Consider the following 18,421-nt stretch of genomic DNA (forward strand, 5'->3'; position numbering starts at 1 on the left):
CCAATAAAATCTTTAAAAAAAGAAAATTGGGCCATTCTACACAAAAGATCTGAATTACTTGCTTCTCTTAAAAAATCATTGATAGCAACGCTGGGCCCACATTCCTGCCTGCAAAAAAAAAAAGATCATGTAAAGAGTAGGAACTGCCTCCTTTAGACAGGGCCTGTGACATGGCTGTAGATCAATAAATATTTACTGAATGAGAGAATAAATGAATGAAAATACAGAGACCTATCGTCAGCACAGAATCCCTCTGAAGAGAATGTGACTGAAGACTAAGCCCAGTATGTACTGGTAAATGTTTAACAACCACCTCTTTTGGAGACTAAAAAAAGTCCTGATGATAGTGTTTGCCAATTTTTGTGCTATAAATATTCCCACCCTGGCTGATTTCAAGCTACCAATGTGATGTCACTGAATGTGGAGTCGGAGATAAGCACAAACAGGTTCATGAGATGTTTCAAGTCAGCTCCAACACTCTACTCATGTATGTGAGGCTAGAATTATTACATTACTGAAATAATGACCTTCTGGAACATAGCAGGTGCTCAGTAAATATTTGTTTAACCAGCAACTAAATAGGTTGAAGCCCACACATGGGAAATCAGTAGGAAACAGGAAAGGATAAGACAAGGTATAAAGAACTGGCGTGCTGCCCCTGGGACCATGTGTCAGGGGAATGTTATAATTTCTTGGACCATTAACCTTTCAGATTTTCAGATCTCTCTTGGTCAAATGATGAAGGGGAAGGGTTGGAAGCTCTCTCTAAATCCTCTTAAAACTCCATGATGTAAATTAGTGATTTTCGGCCATTATTTAAAAGTGTGATTATCTTTGCAAACAAAATATCACAAATCTGATAAAAGGGGATATACATCTGTTGGGTGCCCTGATCCTTTAACTAGTTAGTTTCTCCTGAAGACCCTTGCAGTAGTCTATCAGATTGGTGAAACCAATGAACCACATCTTCCTGTATCTATACCCTTATGACGTCACTTCCTCTTGACTCTGGACTGAGCCTGTGAAACGGTCCAATCAGTGGAATACAGCAGAGGTGAGGATAGGCCAGTCAGTTTCGGGCCTAAGCTCTAAGGAGGGTCAATGGCTTCCAGAGCCCTGCGTTGCTGCCTAAGAAGTCCAGTTACCCTGCTGGGGAGAGTCCGTGGCAGACTCATGGGGAACGTGAGAGGCCCTGAGACTGCATGGAGTGCAAGCTAGGAACCCAGCCATCCCAGTGTGCCAACTGAGCCCAGCCCCAAATTGACCTGCCAGCTAAATACCGGAATGACCGCTGCTCGCAAGACCAGTAGCATTGCCCAGACAAACCCAGTTCAGATTGCAGAGTTGTGACCAAACAAAACCGTTGTTGTTTTAAGGATTTAGATTATGTTACAGTTTAGACTCTGTTAAAGAAGAGATATTACCTAAATAGCCATCGACACAAAATTGATCCACACAACTGTACAGCTGTTGAAAGAACAAGGCAAGTCTAGGTTTGCTGATGGGAAATGATCTCCAAGGTTTACTCTCACATGTGAAAGCAACATTCAGAAGAGTGTGTAGAGCACAGGATCCTACCTGTACTATAGGAAGATAAGCACATGTGCTTGTGTAGTAGGTGTGTGTGTGTGACTATAAATGCGTAGAATATAGACTATTTCTGGAAAGATACTTAAGACACTTGTAACAGAGTGGTAGACTTGGGACGGGGAGACTTACTTTCACTACCTAACCTTTACCTTTTCCACATCTTCTTTACCATGTTCCCATTTATAACTTACTCAAATCATAGAAACAACGTTTTGATAAAAACTAGACAAAAAAGTGAGCTCTCCGAACATTACGCTGCCGATAATGAGCTGTAACACTGTGGTAACACACTATTATACTCACCTTGATGATTTAGGTCTTTGATTAAATTTTACTCAGAAGTAGCATACAAGAATAAAGAATTAAAAATGAACAAGGCAATTACTAAGACCCAATATGGGTTCTCCAAGAACAGATCATATTATACCAGCCAATTTCCATTTCTGATTGAGTTACCTAGGCAAGGCCTCTGGCCATGTCACAGATAATATTCTTGTGGACAACCTACCAAAATGCAGAGAGAGTGACTGTACAGGTAAAAACTTATTTATTGCTGCTTTCAACCCACCATACTCATATTCAGCCCAGAAGTCTCTAGAGGTAGGCCATAACATTCTTATCATTACCTCTGTTGTGTTCAGTAGTCTTTCTTTAGTGATTTGGACGAAGACATAGCAGGCATACTAACCAAATTTACAGAGACCATAAATAGGGAAGGAATAGTTGGTATGTTTGATGGCAGAAGAAGGATTCAGATTGTACTGACTATCCAGATTAGTAGGCCAACACCAACCGTATACAATTTAAATGCCATCGAGTCTGTATTTAACACCAAAAAAAAAAAACGTCAGCTATGCAAGTACAGGGTCAGGGAGCTGGTGTGATGGCAATTGAGCCAGAAAAGATGGGAGGGTTTTAATTAACCCAAAGCTCAATGTGATCCAACAATGGAACAGCTTTCTTTATTTAAAGACATTTTAAGCCACGTAATACAGTATTCTTTTCAGTTGAAGGGCTGTAATAATCTTGATAGATTCTGTGAGGGGCATATTACCTCTGGAGGACTGTGTACTCAGTTCTGGGTGAAAGAATAAGCAATTATACACAGGAGGGGTTTGGAATGCATGTTGCTGGGGATAAGTGAGAACAAAATGATAATATTTCGGGAAATAATAGTGACCGCCATCTATCTAAAGAGCACTCAGGTGTAAAAGGGAGTGAACCTATTCTTGTTGCTGTATGTTTTAGTCAGCTAGTGCCCCATTAATGCTGTGTTGGCTTATAACCACCTCTATTTACTTCTTATCTGCCAGTGAACTGCAGTTGGTCTGATCTGATGTAGGTTTGGCTGGGCCTGGTTCCAGGCCATGGTTGGGGCTCAGTTTTGCTCCATATGTTTCTTTTCCCTTTGGGAATCAGTAGGTGCTCCTGGGAGTATTTTTCTCGTCACGATGGAAGAAGCACAAAAGGGCATTCCTAAAGGGGCACATACATTAAAAGCCTCTGCGGGCATCACAGCCACCAACATCCCAATTGCCCAAATCAAGCCATCCCAAAGTCAAGGGTCAGGGATGTATATTTCATCTGCTATGAGACCATGGGAAGGGAATTGGATGCATTAGCATTATAGAGTAGTGGATCCATCAACTTATCCTATCCAGCCAGCCCAGCAGGGTAAAACTAGGGTCCATGGGCTAAAGTTATAAGAAGTTTGATTCTGGTATAATAAATTAAAAAAAAAAAAAACTTATCATTGAAACTGCCCAATGACATATGTAAACTAGTGAAATCCTTGTCCCAGAAGCGGTCACACAGAGTCCAACAGCTCATTTCCCAAGAATGTCATAAATGGAATTCCAGTAGCACTTCGACAGTCAGATACTGAGCCAACTGGTATCTTGCTACCTCTAACACCCTACAATTCCATGATCCTGTCCTACCCCACACTCTTGTCTCGTGACTCTGACATCTTAAGGCTATTTCTCCCAATATGCCCTGGGAAACTTACTTATATATGGCTTATTTGTGTCCCTGAGAGTTTCACATGAGCATTGCTTGTCTTCACAATTGCTTTGGGAGCATTTCAGTGGTACAGGCTGGATCTGAAACTTCTCTTTCATTATCTGTAGCTGCTAGCTCAGTGTCACGCAACTAGTTTACAGCATGGCATTAAACCACCACCCAACACCCCGTCCGGCCCCTAATCATCTTTCCAGCCTCATCTCCTGCTTTTCCCACCCTATGGACAAGCCAAATAGAGCTACTTGCCTTTCCCCATATACAACCTCTGCTTCTGAGGGCTTTGATCACTCAAACACCACTTTCTTACCCTCACAGGCCCAGATCCTACCCATGCCACCCAAGGAAAAGCAAATGCTATCTTCTCCAGATGCTTTCATTGATACTCCATCCAGAAAGAAGTCTCTTTTTCTTCTGAATTGCCCTAACACTTCTAATAATGCTTAAGATTTTCATGGGGTGGAAAAGTTAACCCTATTCACATGGCTTGAGAAATATTTAAAACATATATACCCAGTCCCCATTTCACGATAGGCTCATATTATTGATCTGGCAGCAGAAACCAAGTAACAGTGGCTTAAGAATAAAAACGTTTAGTTACCTGACCTAGTAAGGTATATGAAAGTAAGTGGTTCCAGGATTGGTACAGCAGTTTAATTATGTCACCCAAATCTTAGTCTCTTTCTGTCTCCCTGAACTGCCATCATCAATGTATCAGCAACGTCTCCCCTCATGGTTGCAAGACAGCTGTTACGGCTCCACGCATCACACCCTCACACCAGCATACCATGCAGAACAAAAGCAAGCATGGGAGAAGTGTTCTTCTCACATGTATCTCTTGCCAGAGAAAGAGAGCCCCAAAGTTTCCCACACACATTTCCTTACATCTCATTGGCTGGAACTGGGTCACGCACCCATCCCTGACCTATCACTGACAAAAGAGAATGGGTTGTCCAGATTGCTTTAGGCCAAGCATGATCCATTCTGGGGGCTAGATTGTCTTGAACAAAATCCAAACTCTGAACACTAAGCAAGAGATAAGGGGGAATGGTGACTAAGAAAAGCAGCTTTTATACATACTGTGTTTCCCCAAAAATAAGACCTAGCCAGACCATTAGCTCTAATGTGTCTTTTGGAGCAAAAATTAATATAAGACTCGGTCTTATTTTAATATAAGATCAGATATAATATAATATAATATAATATAATATAATATAATATAATCAATATAACGTAATGTAATGTAATGTAATATAACATAACATAACATAACATAATATAATACTGGGTCTTATATTAATGTTTGCTCCAAAAGATGCATTAGAGCTGATAGTCCGGCTAGGTCTTATTCTCAGGGAAACACGGTAGATGGCCCAACGGGACAGCAAGCTTGCTGAGTGTAGGAATTGTCCACGCCCACAGAAGCTTTGTGAATCTTCATAGATGCCCCATGGTCACTTGCTAAATAACTGAACCCTCTCTCTCCAAACCCTTGTCCTGAACGATATTTTGAACCGATTGTAATGCGCACAGTCCTCACACCCCACTTATTTTGACTTCTGAGCATTTCAGTTTCCCCGGTCTCCAAATATAAGTCAGGCTGAGGCCTGCAGAGCCCTCCCACATGTAGAAATCCTATAAATATGTGCTAATTATTTAGGTTCCTAGAAAAATGTGTATTTATGAAGGAAGCATGGATTGAGCATAGCTCGTATATAGGACTTCTGTCTTTCCTTTTCCTGTCTGCCGTGAGGCAGGATGGGTGGTGAACGTGTCAGACAAACCAGGGATCAAATACAAGCTCCAGCCTTTACTGCCTGTTTGACCTTGGATAAAATGTTTAACCTCTCTGCGTGTTGGTTTCCTCCCGAGTAAAAACATGAACCATCTCCCAGGAATGCTTTGTAGATCGATACTGTAATAACTGCAATAATAACTACCACTTTGGGAGCGCCCATTGCATGGCTGGCCATATTCTAGGTATTTAATATATTAATACATGTTATTATTTTTAATCTTCACAAAAATTCAGTGAGATCGGGGCTTGCATGGCTCCCGAGACTCAGAGAAGTTAAACGAATTGTCCAAAATCACACAGCTGCTAGATGAGGGTCAAACCCAGGTGTTTGACTTCAAAGCCAGTTCTGGAGCATATCAATTGCTCGCTATTTCTTGGTTTCCTTTTTCCTTTTCTCCAATTATTTGATGCGATTCCAAAATAATCACAATGGTTGCATCACTCTCTTTCTCTTTTCTCGGTTTGCTTCCCAGGTGTTCAGTGTTTTTTAAATGCCCAGACATGAAATGCCCTTGTTCCTACCCTTCTTTTGGACTGCCCTGCCTTGTCTGGGTTAGGGGAATGTGGAAGGAAGAAAGGCAGAAAGACTGAGGAACTCCAACAACCTTTTTAGCTTTGATTCTCTGTTTCCACTTCGGAATGCTGTGTCACTCTGTGAGTCCCCTTCTCTCAATCTCCCCTTTCCTGGAGAATACCAGCCGGGTTTCACTCTCCTTTTAAAATATCCATGGACCTTTGTGCCCCTGATCACTTCGGCTTTAGTGCACTGGGCCTCACTAATGGCACAATATCCTTTTCATAATAAGGTCTCCAAAATGGCACAGTAGACTTTTGTACGCGGCCAGAATCGCTGCATTCATCGCAGACAGCACGCACCGTTCTATCGGATACCCTCATTTTCTCTTTTCAGGAAAGCCCAGTGTCAGCTTTCATGCTGCCTCTTATGAAGCAGGCACTTATTTTCTCTGTCTCGTGGCTGCTGTTTTCCAATCTGTGCCAGTTTCCATTTCTGCGTGACATCAGATGACCAGGGTGTCCCTACCCGGAACTGGGACTTGGCTTAATCGATGGTTGGCCTTCTCGCGAAAGTCCATTCTGCATATATTTCTGAAAACCAATTGGTGTCCTGTCTACCTTTTTTCTTCCCTAAGCAGAGTCTGGTGGACACATCACTTTCTTCAGTACTTCCATAATGTCCCCTGCTCATCATAAAGGACCCATTTAAAATAATTTTTTTAAGGAGGGCACAGCTCACAGTGGCCCATGCAGGGATCGGGGACTGAACTGGCAACCTTGGTGTTATTAGCACCACACTAACCAACTGAGCTAACCGGCTGCCCCAAAGGAGCCATTCTTAACTCACAGGGTCACATTGTAGGTGATGCAGCCACAGAACACACTCTAGAAATTTAAGAGGAATAATATAAGAAAAACCCTGAGATGACCTTTCTCTTGAAATATGAGCATAGCAAAGAAATTTGAGAGGAGAGAGCCTGAAAATAGGTTAATTGCAGTTTAATTGTATATAATAAGAGCTACCATTGATTGAGCCCATAATAATGCCAGGCACGCTCCTAAACACGTTGTATACGTTATATTATTTAATCTATATAACAAGACTCAGAGGAATGTATTATTATCACCCCAGATTTACAGAGGAAATTAAGGCTAAAAGCGGTTAAGTAACTTGCCTAATAACATGCAGCTAGTAAGTATGAAAGAAGGGATTTGAACCCAGACTTTGGCTGATTTCCAAGTCCGTAAGCGTAGCTACTGTAACCCAGTGTCACTTACTTTTTGCTCCACGCAGCACCTCTCTGATGGTTTGTATTTGCTTTCTGGTTAATGTTTACTCCCTTCTTTCCAGTACACCATGTCAAGGGTGTGGCACAGGCTTTCTGCTTCCTGAATGTTCATTACCCAGTTTATACCAGTTTACTCCCTTTCAAAGGGACCTGAAAAGTGACAACCCTAAGCTGAATGGAGACCCAAGACCCGACTCAAATCAGGACTGGCTACTATGAAGGATGATGTCTTTCTTTTTATATTGTTGAAGCTTCTTTGATGTCAACATGGCCCAAACGTTATCTAACCTTCAGACAATCCCAGAGGACATATAGGAAACCCCCAAACACCCAGGAGGGGTCTCTGGGGACAAATGGACTCAGAGAAGGTCCTGATACACAGGACTATTGGTGGAGGGGGAGCTTATGAGTGATCGTTTTTCTATTGCAGAATTAGTCTGGTGGAGGGAATGTGGGCTTTGGAGTCAGACGTAGGTTTGTGGGATGACCTTGGGAAGCATTCTGGGCATTTGGGACCTGTGTCAGCTACCACAATGGTGAAATGGAAGTAACAATATGCCCTCCTAGGAATATTTTGTGGATTTGTGAGATTTTGTATATAAAGAATCCAGCAGATACCTGGCACATTGCAGATATTCCCAAAACAGAAACCACAATTCTTCTGAGAGACTTAACTTGACTCACACGGGAATCCCCAGTGATCTGGGACTCACCCTCAGCCGTGTTTCTAAGACACTGAGCGAAGGTGAACATGTTAGTTCCACTGCTGATTCGGGATCCTACCTCAGGAACTAGAGCTCATCATCCTACTCTGCCTTTTGTGTATTTTGAGAAGAGTGACCGAGTAGTCCAGGTAGCATTTTGAAAACCTAAAATACTGTTAAATAATTCTTTGTTTTTACAGCAAAGAAAAAAAAGAAAAGGCGGGGAAGGAGGGGAGAAAAAAGGGAAAATAGAAAAGAGTTCAGGACTGATGTTTCCCAATCTGCAAAGTGAGCAAGACTGGTGTTTGGTACTTTCTGATCTCTCCTTTTTCTGCCCCTTTTTTCCCTTCAAAGGGGCAGAGGGGAGATGTATTAGATGGTCCCTGACCTAGATAGAGTGAGAGAGAGAGAAAGAGAAAAGATGAGGCACACCCCTTCCATTATCCCTCAAATTATGCCATAGAGAAAACTGTTTCTGCTTTTATGGCAGTTGATCTCACTGACTTAGTTTCCTCATCGGTTGAAATGTATTTAGTAGCAGCTGCCCTGCACACCTGCCAAGTTGTTAGAAGAGCCGAACAGATGAGGCAGTAAGGAAACATAAGCTTGTGTTCAAATGGAGGTACAGAGACTTCCCAGCGGGAGTCTCAGGAGGGAACGAACCAGAGTTTCAATTCAGCGCTGGCAATCAGCAGCTCTGTGACTTTGGGGAAGTCACTCCCACTCCCTGAGCCTCAGGTTCTTCGTCTTGAAATGAGCAAAGCAGACCCTGGCTCCTCTGGTGGGAGGCTCCATGAGTTCCGATGTGTGAAGGCACCTTGAAAATTGAGTGCACAGGACACACCATTTCTGCCATTGAGGGCAGTCCAGGTTATTGCTGCCTTGTTTTGTTTTATTTTGTTGTTTTCCTTTCCATCTTTCTCACACAGTAAAAGCACAGACGTGAATTCCCGTTCATATGCATTTTTAGGAGCATCCAGGGTCCCCAGAAGCCGGGGGGTTATAAGACAAAGGGAGTGTGGGCTCTGGGTGGGGAATGCACACTCCACCTAGAAGGGACAGAGGGGCTCAGCGCCAACAGACAATTGACATGGTGGGCTCTAGGTCCAGTGTGGCCATGTCTTTTTCAAAGAATGCCAGTGGTCTTGAATTTTTTTAATGTAAAACTCTACCATACAGGTTCAAAACTAACTGTAAACAGCAAAGGAAAAATTCTATTGTCTTTTCAAAAGACGTAATCTGGTGCAGCTGCCCCACATTATAGGTTGGAGGGTGAAATCCAGAGAATAGAAAAAGGCTGCTTGGCTGGTCAACAATTGACGCCCAGAGCTGGGGCTGCCTCACTCAAATGCAGCAGCCATCATTCTCTGCTAGCTACAAACAGGTCTCCTGATTTCCTGGGCAGTGCTTATTCTACCACACTGGGTTCCGTTTTCTAGAAAGGAAATGGGAGAAGTGACCTACAAATGAAGGAGCAAAGTGGAAAAGGAGCAAGTGAAGGAAAGAGAAGAGAGATGAAGATACCCAACTAGCACCACCTGGCCCTCTGGTGAGTGCCCAGCATGCCTTTCAGAGGAACACAACCAGGTACCCCTTCCTCACCTGCTCCAGCACCCCCAAAATGCCCAAGTGCACGCTGGGCATGCTTTGGCTGTTGCCCCCATGCCTGGAACAGAATGCATGCAACCCCCAAAGTCTAACTGTGGGACATAGTGGTGCCTTGTAGTTAGTCTCTAGAACTGATGAAGTTTTCCAAAAAATGTTGGAAGACTGGCTTCCCAAAGCCTGGCAGGGTTGGCTCCATTCTGTACCAGGTGAAGGGGAAGTAGGTCATAAAACTCTTTGGCTCTTATCAAAGGTTATTAAGAAACAGCAACCACCGCACCTGACTGTGCCGTGTTCCTGATAAGAGGCAGCGCAGGGGAGGGAGTTGTGGTATCCTGAGTGACCTCACTGCTTGCCTGACCGTTGACCACCATGTTTTCTCTGGGGCAAGTCAGGGGACGCAGCTTTCTTCCTTGATTTCCTTCACCACTTGCCCGCTGTGGAGAACCAGGGAGAAAACAGCATCTTGAAGTCATGGCTTTGGTGCCTGGTATGCAAATACCTCTGCTGACCCCTGACTCCTCCACTCACCAGCTCTGTGACGTCCCCTGTCTGAACATCACTGTCCTTCGCTCTCAAATGGGTAACAATACATACCACGTGGCTTCCATGGATAAATGAAAATGTAAAGCATTTGCCCCCAAACAAGGCACATAACAAGTTGTCACTAAGTGGTGCCTATAGCTGGGGAAGCAGTGGCTTCCAGAATCAGATCCCAACCAGAAGGCTGTGAGAGGCTGCCCAGCACAGCTCCCCGAAAGGTAGGCCCCAGTGCCAAGCTGCCTGAGTCTGGGCCTCCTGAGTGCCACTTCTACAACTTCCTTCCTTCCACGTTCTCACCTGTGAGACGGAGTCATTAACACTATCTACCTCGTGGGGCTGCTGTGAAGACTGATGGAGCTAACCCATGCTGTGCTTAGCATTACTCCCCACCATGACTGCTGAATGGATGATAAATATTATTATCCAAGCAGACACACTGGAACATGGACTGACACAGGAGCTCAGCCCTTGTCGTTACGGAGCTGACAACCGAGGAAGGGGCAGAAGAGATGCACGAGATTTTACACAGAGAAGCTGTAGCAGATGGACTGACACCCACCTGTTCCTTCTCAGGCCTTAGCCCCGTGGCTCATGGGCACTAGCGTGGCCAACCTTCCAATTGCCAGCCTCTGCATCTCTCCTGACGTCCTTCTCTGGTGTTCAGAGCCTGCTCTGCCCACGTGTTCAGCAGGGCTGAATTAATGATTGACAGGAGCTGCTGTATAAATACCCCAGCTGCGTCCCGCCTCGGCGAGATAACTCTGAGGGGCACGGTTTACATTGGCTCCCGGCCTTGACTGACAGGACTGAGACCCTGTTTGTCGGCCACTGGCTTGATGACATCATCTACTGGTCATCTTTCGGCCTTGTCCCAATCCCTCTCTCCCCCATCTCCAAATAAGTTGCTTGCGCTTGAATCCTTGTCTTACGAACCAATTTATGACGCATAACAAACAGAGTTGCCACGCTGAGTACCCCAAAAGTGTTATGATGTCTGTATAGACGGCAGATGCTGGAACACCCTGGTGGGGACCTGGAGAGAGAGACCCTTTGCTGTGGTTTCCTTCAATGGGAAACTGCTATATGCCTGGATATCTGGCAACTGCTCCACGCATCGCCCTCCTTGTTTGGGAGCAGGCTTCCTTCATAATGTCCCTGGAGGCAGGGAGCCATGGATGGGCTGATGCAAGAAGCTGGGATTGTGTCTCCAGGCTGGGATCACATCCTCGCGCCCGGCTTCTCGGCTTAAACACAGCGTCTGTGAACAAGAGGAAGCATGGTGCATCCAGGCAAATTGGAGTTTTCTCTTTGTGTCCTTTTCCCTTTTTTTTTTTTTTAATGAAGGTAAAATGTAAAAACATGTACATCTCTGAGCCCTTTTTCTGTAAAAATAAGTAATAATTCAAACAGTAAACCCAGCTGAGAGAAGTCCCTGTCACGACAAGGAGAGACACACACACACACACACACACAAAAAATAGCTGCTCTCCCCAAACAAATAAGGAGATAGTCAGGTAAAAACTAAAATCTGGGAGTGCTCCTTCTGAACTGGGAAATTGGTGTGTGAATAAGTCAAGTGCTGGCTTAATTTTCTCTGAAAAACAAAAATGTAGAAAGAGAAGAGAGGAAAAAAAAAACCCACAAAAAACAAGACACTCAGACACAGAGCTGACACTCCAATGTGCAGTGGACAAAATGAATACACTAATGAATAAAAAATTAATACAGAGACAAATCTGCCATTTCCAAAAAGCTGACCTCTCTGTAGGAGCCTACTCCTGCTGCAGCATTTTCCCTTCATACTGATAGATATTTTGATAACCTAACAGAAGATTCAAGTCTAGGTGCCGAGGCCTTAGAAGGAGCAAAAAGGTTGAAGTGCAGGCGTTTCTTCAAGGAAATGAGATTTTTGCAACAAATTCGGGTCCTAAATGATACAGAGGACAAACTACACTTAGAACCTTTTCCTTCAGCTCTTCCAAAACAAATACAGTCATTTCCAACCACTCACAGGTGTTTTTCCTCCCAAAACAAACACTGAAACAAGTATTTACAGAGTTATGAAAATTCAACAGAAGTCACGTGGGGCACAAGGTTTCCCTACCTGGACCCAAGATCTCCGGGGGGATTCTTAAACAGAACATCACACCTCATGTCCACTGTGGGGCAGGAAACCCTCAGACCAAAGAGGATGAGTCCCAGAATGTATTCATCAGGATAAAAGCCACATCTTTCCGAGAAAGTGTTCACAGTTCAAGGGAAGAATGGAATTAGACAAAGGGAGGGCCAGTGGCTTTTTCCTCATTTGCCCAAATTTGCAGAAATGCCCTCAAAGATCTCCTAACCACTCTGTGCATCAATCCATTACGTTTATCAACAGCACAAAGTGTGGTGCTAGCTGTTGGGCTGACCACCTTGCATAATCTCTTATTTGCTTATTTACGAGAAAGGCCCCTTGTTTGCTTTTACTCCCAAATGTCCCGGATGTGAACAGCTCTCAAAATTAGGAAATGCAGCTGGTGAGTGGTTACTGTCAACACTCCGTATTTCACCCTTCTGCCTTTTCCTACAGATCTAGAGAACCAGGCAAGAAAATAAAGTGAATGTGATTATGGAAGGAGGGGAGAAAGATAAAGGGAAGGAAGGAGGGAAAGGAAAGAAGATGGAAAAGGAAGGGGGGCGAGAATGGAAAAAAAATATGGAAAAGAGGAGGATGAAAAGGAGGGAGGAAGGAAGGGTAAAAAGAGAACAGAAAAGAGAAAGGGAGGAGTGAGAGAGACAGAGAGCCAGAAAAAGGGAAAGAGAGCGAAGGGGACAGAGAGCGATCTGCTGCTGTCAGACCCTCACTGCTTTACACTGAGCAGCCCGATAGCCTCTCAGTGAAAAGCTGAGATTAAGCTCACAACATAATTTCCATTATGTTAATGTTGCTTTAAAATATATTGCACAGAGTGCTGCAACAATCAAATTATCAATTATAATGTCTACTCAGAGTAGAAAAGTGTTGCAAACAGAGGGCTGATTACTGCTTCAGTACATCCAATCTGCATACTCATTGTTCAGTACAGGGAAAACAAATTATCTTGTGTTGGCCCCAGTTCAAATTTAATTAAATGAGTGCAAAGCAATTATAATAAAGTACAATAGTGTAGTAATGAAAGGAAAATAACTCATTAACCTATTAATCTTTATTTATGTTCCTCTCAAATAACTATGTAATTTCTTTATCACCGCATCCCATAAGAAAAAGGAGGGTCTCTGTGCGTGGCCTGGTTTACCAGGTTCTATTTGGTGAAGGTGCCATCACGTCGACCATTTATAACTAACTTTCCTTAGCTTCGGGACCACCCCCCAAACCTCCCATCAAAGTCCCCACACACATGTACATGTACTTGGCCTAGACTTAGCATTCCTCTCCCACATTTTCCTGACGCCTGTCAAAAGGTAAATCTCTCTGGAAGCTGAGATGTGCTCACCACAGCATATGGGAGAGCTATCCTGCCACGTCTGTTGCCTGAGGCAGTGCAAATCAGGAGAAAGAGCCCAGTGCTTTAAGCCTGAAGAGACACTAATAGCTCACCCTTCACAGTGCTTTCCAGTTGACAAAGTTTTTCACGTGTATGATCTCATTTAAGCCTCATGACAACACTGTGGGGTGGTATGACTACCACTCCCTGCTTTACAGCTGAGGAAATTGAGTTTGGATTAGGTAAATGTTTTGCCCAAGTCTTGAAGATCACCAGTAGGGTTCTAACGTAGGCCCACCGCCCCTAAATCTTCATTTCTTTCCCTGGGAACCTCACTACTCAAAGTATGGTCCAGGGACCAGCAGCTTTGGAATTATCTGGAAGCCCATCAGGTTAAAGAATGCCCTGGTGGTTCAGATGCACACAGATGTTTGGGCAGTGCTGGCACTGCTCGATACCATGTTACCTTTCCTGGAGAGAACTGTGGCCCAAACAAGTCTCCCAGGGCAATGGTTTTCTGGAGTTCTCATAGCAACTACTCGGCTACGTGTTTCCTGGCAACTCTCAACACCTTGAGATGACCTTGAGCGATCAGGGTTGACTCTGGCTTCACTGGCCTGTCATCTGAAGACATGGCTGGAGTCAGAGGATGTAATAAGAGCAGCAGTGGGTTCTCTTTTTAGCCCCACACCTGACCCCCAAATCCTCACTCCTTCCTTCAAGGAGAATTGTTTTTTAATGGAGAAGAAAAAGCAACTGATAAATTGAAGAAGGGAACACATTTGTTAAGTTCCTACTTTATTCGTGTATTATTTCATTTAATGTTCACAAGGAACAGCTTTTTTAGACAAAGTGACTGAGAACAGGATTAAATGATGTGCTCAGAGTCGCCAACACAGCTGGTAAGGAACAGAGATGAGATTTCTTTTTGCTTCAAATAGTACAATTTCACTGTTCCACATTTTCTCTAAAAACAAAAATAGAGAAAGGAAGGAAGAAAGCAAGAAAGGAAAGAAGGGGGGAAGGAAGGAAGGAAGGAAGGAAGGAAGGAAGGAAGGAAGAAAGGAAGGAAGGAAGGAAGGAAGGAAGGAAGGAAGGAAGGAAGGAAGGAAGGAAGGAAGGAAGGAAGGAAAGAAAAAGAAGGCATACCCCATTAAATGCCCTTCAGTCCAATTCAAGCCCCACATGGGACATCTAGCTTTGTACTCATGCTCCCTTTCCCCCATCAATCACTCAGAGGGCATCCGCGTAATTGGGCAAAAATGAGGCCGAAGGAAAATGGGTATGTGCAGTTGCCAGCCAATGACTGCTTGGGGTCTGTGCTGGGGGCAGAAACCACCAGACCAAGTCCAGAATGACAACCCTCATTGCAGTCCACTGCGAGGGGCTCCACTGTCCAGTTTTGTCTTTCTTAGGATTGTTTTGAGTTGTCCGCAGGATAGAAGGGCCAACGTCAGTGAGGAAGGGAGTGTCCTCGGCACTAAGAGCTCAAAGATACTGAGTGCTAATTTACATCCAGTAGAATCTCTCTTAAATAAACTCTATTTAATCAGTTCACCAAATTAACCGAAACTCTTTTGCGTATAAAACACACTTCTCCTGTTCCCAGCCGGTTGAAGGCTCCAGTAAAGAGACTACTTTCCGGTGTGTCCCTGGTCCTGCTCTCCCATGTATCGGGTGCTGTGTTTACTGGGAACCCATTAGGTTTACTCCCGAACCTGCTTGTTCCAGTTGTATTTATTATGGGGATTGTATACCTTAACACTATGTGAGCAACAAAGGGAACTTAACGTTTCTGTGACAACTAGACTGCATGCTTTGGAAATATTTGATAAAGGGAAGTCACTAAAAAGAGTGTTGGCAACTCTGTAAAAAATTGAGGGAAATTGTGAAGATCTTTATGGAAACAGCCCTGGAATATTCTTTTAGTCTCTTCAGGTTTTTCACATTGCATTTTAAAGAAAATGAAACTGAAACTCAATACATTGTGAATGTGCTTTAGGTAAGAAAGATAATCTAGAACTCTCAGCAGTGTGATGTGACCATATTTTTTTCTCAGGAAAAAAGCCCACATCCTACACCAAATGGAAAATAATATGTATGTTTTGAATGAAGATAAAAGTACATATTTCAGGCATGTGTCATTTAAAATCATTCCTAATTTCACCTCTAGCTAGGTCCCCCAGAGGCCTCTGATCAAAGGACGTTCACATTCCCACTTTCCATGTTTGTCATTTGCCCATTTACCTTCCATCCCATAGACATACTGTGCTATTTTGAAGGTCAAGGTCTTTTACATATTCTTAATTCAACTATCTTACTCTACACATGTTTATTGAACAACTGTTATATGCCAGGCCCTGGGTTGGGTGTGGGAATAGATTAATGAAACCTAGAGCCTACATTGGAGAAAAGACTTTAAATAAACCATCACAAGATCGTTATTTAATAATAATTGTATTGTGTGGATGGAAAAGCGGGGGTTGATCCTATCTTTATATAACTCAGACCTGGAATGGGTCTCCTACTTTTAGAGGGTAAAACAAGTGTTGTTTGAATAAATGAGCAGGCAACTTTCCTCCCTTGGATCCAATGTATAATGCAGTTTCTTTCCTCCTGATTCACTGAGGTATAACTGACAAATAAAATTCTGCATATTTAAGGTATACAACTTGATAGCTCAATAATGCAGTCTCTTGGGGCTGAAGGATCACCATCATCCTTAGCTGTGCCGACGTGATGGCGCAGTGGCTGGAGCCCTTGGGATTTGGAGCAAGTGCCTTCCCTGACCACTTTTCTTCCCTGTCTTCCAGTTTGTCCCCGCAATATTCTCTCCACCCTACTCTAGCCCCAGGATGTTGACCTTTATGGACCCTCTCAGCTGGCATCCTGGCCCTGGGCCTCCATGGGGATGAGGCCATATCAGGGCTTGGAAGGTAGGAGGAGGTGAAGTTTGTGGGTTGTGATCCATAGCTCCATATCTGCAGAGTAGCTATGTATGGGTTGTATCTCTCTCCGGAAAACCACAGCTCGTGTCAGGCAGCTTTCTCTATGTATGCTCTCTGGATCCAGGATCAGCAAACCAGGCTGAGATTAGGGTGAGGCAAGTGAGATAGCTGGGTGCAAAATTTAAGGAAGTACTGACTCTCCTACCTTTGCTTTGGTTCAGCTCTGATGTAAACCTTTTCTATAAAGGGCCAGATAATAAGTATTTAAGTATACAGTCTCTAAGGCACTATTCAGCTCTGCCTTTGAATAGTGAAAGCAGCCACAGACGATACGTAAACACATGGGCATAACTGTGTTTCAATAAAGCTTTATTTTCATCTTTCATGGGCAAGATGTGGCCCATGGAGCATGGTTTGCCAACCTCTGCTCTAAGTGGGACAGTTCCCCACGGTTGCTCCCTCTGGGGTACAACACAGTCCCATGTGGTTTCCCTTAACCCTGCTCATGTCTTTGCAAACAATCTCTTCACTAAGCTCCCCTCAAATTATCCAAACTGAGTGTGCCATCTGTTTCCTGCTAGGACCCTAATTGATGCACTTGGCTTTGCATTTCTCCAACACAGGCTTTAATTGCAAAGTAACAACAACAACAAAACCAACAACAAAAATGGAGACCAGGACCAATTACTGTGTGGCAGGACACGGTATTTTGCCTGCATCCATCCATCCCAGAATATGAGAGGCTACTTCACAAAGTTGCACTATGCTCTTCAAGTTGGCTGGAGCTGAAATAAATAAACCTTTCTTTCTTGGGGCCTGGAGTCTCAATCCTGCTGCCCTACTTGTACTCTTCTAATGGAATGGAGGTCTGTTCTAATTAAACAAGAAAACACATCTTTTCACAAGGAGAGAACGGAGGGCATTGTACTTTGTGCCTCAAAGAAAGCATGCTTTAATAAGAATCCCTTTATAATCCCTGCTTTTATTTGTTGCTTCCCAAAGCTTTTGTGGGTAATAAAGGGATTGTAAAGTTGACAAATATAAGCAGGGACAAAGAAGTTTGGGGAGATAATGCCTCGGCGAATGGGCAAGTATTTGAAAGTGTATTGATCCCACCACACATAGAAGATGATCGCAAAAAACCAAAGCTGCCGTCGGGGTGATGTTTCTATTACAAAGTAAAAGCCCGTCCAGGCAGGACCATGCATTCCCTGTATTGTGCAGAATTATGCCCAGTGTTAAAGAGAAAAATAATTCAGGCAAAAATGAAGGCTGTGGTATCTAAATATCTGGGTTCACCGTGGATGCACTGCCCCTCACCTAACTTACTGCGTTAGCCTACAGATCCAGCAAGTGGAGGCTCAGCAGATGTGTCGTGTTCCGTCCCAGATATGTTATGGATGTCCCACCATTGTCACTGTCACCGGCAGAGCCCATGACTCCACCTGGCAAGAGCTACCAATTTTCCCTTGAGGGTCCCTCCCCCACCTATTCAAAGACCCTTCTACCTGGCTCCATCCCCAGTGCACGGTTGGAGCATGTAACCAGACCTGAACCTATCCAGGCACTGCATCCCTCTGGCCACAGAGATTGGTTTAGTGATAGGCACGTTTATCCATGAGACTGAGATGCAGTAAGTGATCACATGGGCTGTCCTTTCCCACTAGACTTGAATGTGGGCGCTGGAACTGCCTACATGTGGACCCTAAGGCTGAAGCCAACAGAGTATAATGACGACATTGTTCATGCCCCAAATACAGCCTCGCCTAAAGCCGACCTTAAAGAGATTGATCTGGGGAAAATACAGACAAGTTTTCACACTCCCCTGAATCCACACCTTTTGTAATATGACTTTGCAGATTCTCTCATTGAGAGTGTTAAGAAATGGAAGCCATGTCCTACCCCGTGTCTAAGGACAGGTCTTGTGACTTGCTCTGGCCAG

Source organism: Rhinolophus hipposideros, assembly GCF_964194185.1.
Source record: "Rhinolophus hipposideros genome assembly, chromosome: 21".
Taxonomy (NCBI): domain Eukaryota; kingdom Metazoa; phylum Chordata; class Mammalia; order Chiroptera; family Rhinolophidae; genus Rhinolophus; species Rhinolophus hipposideros.